General features: G+C 34.7%; 1 long non-coding RNA gene across 1 annotated transcript; it reads left to right on the top strand.

Annotated features, from left to right (window-relative positions):
- Positions 1-2,573: 2,573 nt before the first annotated feature.
- Positions 2,574-6,499, top strand: LOC116070521. Its single transcript, XR_004110445.1, has 2 exons — positions 2,574-2,751; positions 6,192-6,499. It is a non-coding gene; the product is annotated as an uncharacterized LOC116070521 (long non-coding RNA).
- Positions 6,500-6,716: the final 217 nt, after the last annotated feature.

Genomic DNA, 6,716 nt, shown 5'->3' with positions numbered 1-6,716 from the left:
AGAATTTTGTGTAGTTTAATAAATACATAACTAATCCTCTTAATCCAATGAATGTCGTGTCTATATCTATGACTTCTGCCCCTGTAAAATCACTCCCTTGATTGGAAATACTGATAAAAGGGATTTCATAAGGATAGACAAGCCATTAAATTTAGCCCATTAATATTGCTCCCAACAAAGACAAAAGCCAATCTACACATCCAAAGAATCATTATCATTTATTTTAATGAGGCTGAATCTGTGAAATTCATTGTTGAATATGTTAGTTCTAATCAACCTTTCACCAAATAAGTTGTCCACTTATGTCTGCTATGGTTAGATTTTGTTTTGTCTCCCACCGTATAAATCATATATCCAAACTAAGTGACTTAGTGTGCATTGCATGTCTAATACAACCACCAACTGCTCAGTTGGAGCAATGAAAAGAATATGCTGATCCAGCACATAACCTTTTCTCATAAATAAGACATAATTGAATCAGTTCTAGCATGATCTTTGCCATTTAGTAGCTGATTATACTACCAAAGGACTTTTGGTCACATGTACGGTTAGAACAAGCAGCTGATAACTCACATGGAGAGTGAATATTCTTAAACTCCTTCAAATCTTTTTATGTACTTTTCCAAGATGCCTGCTCATCAAGTCCCCATTCTTACTCCATTGTCAATCCCTACCAACGCAACTAAATTACCAATCAATAGCCATGCATAAGAGAAAGATAACCTCTTGGGTCTCCTTAATTTCAAAGATAAGCAAATAGTGAAAAGTTAGCATTTGACACTCTTCCCATTAATATAATTATTCTTCCACACACACTTTTGGCAGAGAATCCTGAAGGGTGAGATGTCTTTGCAACACTGCAAAGATTCATAGCTTTGATATATTATGCAATGTCTGCAAGTCAACCCAAGTTCCTTTTTTCCTTTTGTTTATTGGTCTTTGAATATTTTTCCTGAGATCACAGGTATGAATTAATGAAAGAATAAATTCACATGAGTTATGTATATGTCCTGATTTATGGCTTAGAATATCAAGTAAGACTCAGTACATGATAGTTCCATCTAAATCATATCCTTGACGAGCTTGCTTCTCCTGAGCAGAGTCTAGGTTACATGCTGGAGAAAAAGACCTGAGCAAAAGAGATAGTTGGCAAGTTACCATGACTCAACTTGAAGCGTTTTTCAACTTTATGACAGTGTGACAATGATACACAGTAGGGAGAAACCACATTTTCATTTCAGAAGTCCCCTGCTTTTCTGCATTCTTGGGATAGGATGTCTTAACATGACAGTCTGCCACAGTAAGGCGTATTGCCCAGTCAGCTATGTTACCACGAAGTTAAGCAATAATATTACACTTACACTACATTGTTAAGCTGCAGTGCTTGATAGGCTAGATGGATTAAATGTGGTTTCAAATCACAATTTTTTCATTTTACAATGGTTTTTTTACAACTGACCTAGCCTTATAGTAAGTTGACAGGCAATTATATATGAAGATCATGAATTTTGGTGTCATGATTAAAATATTGCTTCTGTAGATTGACAGTGAGTTATAATGATCCTGGTTTCTGTTCCTTTTTTTTTTTTTAAACAGTAATCAAATAACTTAAAAATTCCCAGGTTTTTTTTCTTCTAATTTGTTGACATGTATTATCGCTTTTTCAGGGGTTAATAGACAAAAAAAGGTGAAATGATTAAAAAAAGTCATTATTGCTCCACTCAACAAATATTTTTAAGTTGACAAAATGTTTCCTCATCAGGTTTCCAGTCATGTTACAAAACATTTTCTGGCTTAAGCTTACTAGAAGACACATGATCCACTGTCATCGTTATTGTTATTTATTTATATTTCAACCTTTGGGAGAACGTTTATGTTAACCTTACAACTTTGTAGCAGGGAAAACTAGCCCTTTCAAGTGTAGAAAGGGCTACACTTTCAAATATATTCATGCATACGGCCAAGACCACAATAAATATTACAACAGCTTTATTACTCCTAGGAACCTTGGATTCCCTTTCTTCCATTAAATATGAAGACTATATTGTAGGGGACTCTGCTCTCAAAATCTCTTCTATTCCCTCTGTGTCCTCCACCAGTTTGACAGCTGAAATAATTCTTTTGCTATTCAGTTATTTGTCATTATAGTCTGGTACCCAAAGTAGACAAAAACCTTTCAAAGATTACACTGTATTATAGATGTCTTAGTCCTCTTATGTTCCCTCTATTTGAGGAAAGAGTTAAATTCCATACTGCAATAAAATATAGAAATGGCTCAGTGGAGACTGTTGAAAGCCAAGGAACAAAATGACATAGTTTGTATTCTATGCCACTCGATGAAATAGAAATAGACAATAAACTGAATGAAAAAAATATACAAGCCGAGATGGAATACAGCCAGAGAGCCAGTGAATGGAAGGCTGTAATTAAGCAGGCACCTAGTGGATTAGAGGAAATTAGACCACTGTGGCCATGTTTCTACAGCCAGCACAGCATGCTTTTAACTCACTGTAGTCAACAGCCTATCAAGCAGACTGTAATTATATATTTTTAATTTTGTTTCACAGGGTACAATTGTGGACTAGATAGAATCAACAACAACTGAGACAACTAACCCAGCATCAATGATCCTAAGCTTGATACATACGATATATGAATGTGGGAACCGTAATTAGATTTTAACCGAAGATGTTGGTTTTGTATTCTGCACATGTAGGCTTCAGCCAAAGCCTCCCAGATAGGAATCAAAAGGTAAATATATGAAGAATTTCATGGCCTACATCCTGCACAAGAAACATCTGGCATCATAATTCTAGAATAATATACATAGAGAAAAACTGCCTTGAGCTGAATTAATACATTCAGAGCATCTCAGGCCAGAGTGTCTACATGTTAAATGAATCCAGTTTGGTTAGGCACTCTGATTAGCTGGTGCACAGGAAGATTTCTGAAGAAAACTGCACTAGCTTCCTCTTCCTTTATGTGGATCCCTCTCTCTACCAATTTCTCTACCTCTTTCTACTTGCTAGTATGCCTATTAGTCTCAGTGTAGCCACTTAGCATGGGCTTTCCCAACCCTGGGTCCCCAAACAGGTTCCCAAGTGGCCCACACTTATTAGGGCTCTAAATAGATATAAATCTGACAACTTTACTCTGAATAGATAAATGGTAATGTGTTTTTATGCTATTCATTCTAAAAGATGTCTTTCTACTTATGTCGAAATGTTATTAAGGCTGAAGATGAGATAGTAAATGAGAGTGAAGACAGGGTCCTTAGAAAGTTGGATAAAAAACATCTAATAATCAGTGCGTTACATGGTGTGATCTCTGGATGCCAAGTCTCAGAACACAGCCACACATTTGGCCAACACTTCCTTTTCCTTTGCCTTCTCCAGATCATATTTCTTGTCCCACTCTCTCAATCAGTTACAAATTTCAATTCTATACGGTGTTACTCTTATTCAAGACTTCTCAAAACTAGACAGGAAATATCAGTCTACTCCTGTCAAATGTCCTCACATACCGAGATTATTCTGAGTCCCTGCAGCTAGGAGTAGTCATTGGGTGGGTTACTTGGCTTCTAATCAAACTGTTCACAATTGGAGAGGAGAAACTAGCAAATAAATACAGCTGAAAAATAGAACCATCAAATATTTAAAAATAGATTAAGAAACACATTCTCAGTTACAAGCATTTAAACATATTAATTCTTTGGTAAAACCTTCAAAGGGTTGAAAGACTATTAAATAACTGCTGTTCAAAAAGAATAATAGGAAAAACTACTTTCTCTGGGTAAGAATAAGCAACTTATTCTAATGCAATAACTCAAGTAGCTATTGATGCTCAAAATTACATAATTGCAGAGTCAAAATGCAATTTATAGAGGATTTACATAAATCCTTTCATTTAAAATATGGAAAAAAGGTTACTTGATACATAAAGCAATTTACACAAGACAACACAGGTTAAGGTCAGAATGCCAATACCCAAGTGTCATGCATTGTCTTAGTTGATAACAGTGAAATTGAGGGTGCTTTTCACACTAAAGAATTTTGGCAAATCAAAACAATGACTGGATATGTATTTTTATTCCTTTACAAAAACAAAGGGATAGTTTAATTATCTATGACAAAAAAGGGCTTTTTATACAAGTAACTATTCATAGCTGATATTTCTAAAGGAATTTGATGATTGAGATCTGTCATATTGTGCATAATGCATACCATAAGAATATCCTAAAACACGCACCCCTCCAAACATGCACCCTTCCAGGTTTCCAAAATGGAAAGTTACTCTCAATATCTTGATATAAATCATCTCTGGACGTCTTTTCATGAAAATTGTGCAGGCAAGTCCCAATTTATGAGCCTCCCAGACATGGCAAACAGTTCTTGACATGCAAAGATGCACTTAGTGTGTTTCTCTCTAAATCAGAGCTCCGATTCAATTTCTAATGACTCAAGTCAAATCTACGAGCTTCTCTGCTTTTCCATGTGTGTCCTTTTATCCCCAAATATCAAATCTATCTGTATACCTAAGAGAAGTATAATAATTTATATGCACTAAGTGTTCATGTGGGAAAAATGAAATATATATGTATATATAAATACATATATATTGTTCTTATATAAACATATATTATTATTGCATATGATACACACATATTTTATTCTTACATTTCATTTAAGAAAAATGAAGCATTTAGTAGTGCTGGTGTTACACTATAGCCAGGATTTGACACAGGTAAACTTTGCCATAGCAGTTATGCTCTCAAACAGTCTGAACTGGCTTCATTTTATTCTCCAAAAAATACAAGGTTATTGATAAAAACCCTTTAACAGTCCAAGGGGCTTAGGGCATGATTACTGTAGAATATATATACAAAGTAATTTCTTTGGAATGACAGCTGCTATTGTGAACTGCCTGATATGGGTCCTGGGAGTTAAACTCCAATCTTCGGTAAGAACCATGAGCCACCTAACCAACCCTCCAATAAAGAATTTTTTAAAGATTCCATTCTTCACATCTCACAGTCATCTAGGCTATAGATATAATATAGATATAGATATAACCAAATATTAAATTTATTCCAAGTTCATATGCCAAATTCACTTGTTCCTAATCACTTCTCCTTGTTCTAAGAAGACAAGGCTATATTACCAGATTTTGTTACATTTATTTTTTCTTCTCATTGTATGTATTCTGAAAAATATAAATTTTAAGTTAAAGATTATAAAGTGAGATCTGTATCTGTTCTATTTGTTTATTGTGATAGTTTAAATTTAACACTGTATTCTAGACACTAAAATTTAACATAACAACATACTTGAGAACACGAATGGTAGGTATCCCTTTCTTCCTGACTTACTGAATATAAAGTAGCCCACCACAAACTTAGACAGCTAAGGCCTGTTAAACTGTTGAATTGTAAGATGCTAATGAGGACCCAAAAACAAAAAAGGAGGAGAGATGATCACCTTAAAATAAACATAATTTAATAAGTTTTCTTAAAAATCATTTACTTGGTAAAAATCCATATATATTAATAAGTTAGTGATCATAAATACCTCAAATATTTTCTCCATTTGAATTACTCAAAATTAGATAAAATCTAATTTTGAAAAGAATATACAAAAAACGTTGTACAAATTGGAAAGAAGCTGATGCATAAAAAGTGGCCACAGATCTATAGATTCAAATAAACAAATATTGTGTTAAAACTACTTTTAAAGTTTTTAATTGAATTAGAATTATACTATTTTTCCCTTCCTTCACTTCCTTCTAGCCTCTCCCCACTATTTTCCTTTAAATATCTTCCATGCCAACCTCCAGAGGATAAAATCTTTTTCTTAGATTATATTTGTTATAAATGTGTTTGCATATATGCACAAAAATATATCATTACAACTTGATAAGTCTGCATCTATCATTTGTGCTTGTATGGTTTCAAGGCTAGCCACTCTGTATTGGATATCAAATATAGTGTCTTATTCGTAGACGAGTCTAATTCTCTTTCTCTGAATAGTTAATAGGCCCTTGTAGTTTTTGTGAGAGTTTATGAACCTTAGAAAAGAATCCCCTACCACAACTATACTAGATCAGAACAATTCTTTATTATATTTGAAATCTTATCCCGATACATACAGAGAAGTGTAGATACTAGCCTTCATAAAAGAAGTCTTTCTTTACAGCAAATGGAGATGATTCAGAAAACCACAACTGGCCCCAATCAGAGATCAAAGGATCATGGAGAGTCCACGCCCAACAGATACATATGGCTCCAGGAATATGGCCAAAAAGAAGATGGAAAGATTTTTAGAGCCAGTATACCAGAAGATTTGTTATGAAATAGTCTCTCTTAGAAATGACTGTATAATCAAGAACATCAGCATGAATGAACATCTATGAGTGAGGGATTTTGGAAGGGGAAAATGTTTGGAGGGTCTCACCCCTGACAAAAACTAAAACTATTTTAAAATAGGGAAGTTGTATAATGAATCATGCTTCTGTTTTTTGCTTCTTCTTTTGGGGTGTTCGGGAGCTGCTGCACACCATGCAAGAAAGGATGGAGCAGAGTCGAGTTCCATGGGCCTTTTCTTCGTTTTGGGTGTCTGGACTTGGATGCACACCAGGCAAGAGAGGATGAAGCTAAGTTCCTAACGGGTCCCCAGGATTCTGGTCCAGTACTACCCGTCATAGGGCTCCTCTGAAAATTT

Source organism: Mastomys coucha, unplaced genomic scaffold (genome assembly GCF_008632895.1).
Source record: "Mastomys coucha isolate ucsf_1 unplaced genomic scaffold, UCSF_Mcou_1 pScaffold22, whole genome shotgun sequence".
NCBI lineage: Eukaryota > Metazoa > Chordata > Mammalia > Rodentia > Muridae > Mastomys > Mastomys coucha.
Note: the sequence above shows the minus strand (reverse complement) of the source record. Positions and strands in the feature narration are given on the sequence as shown.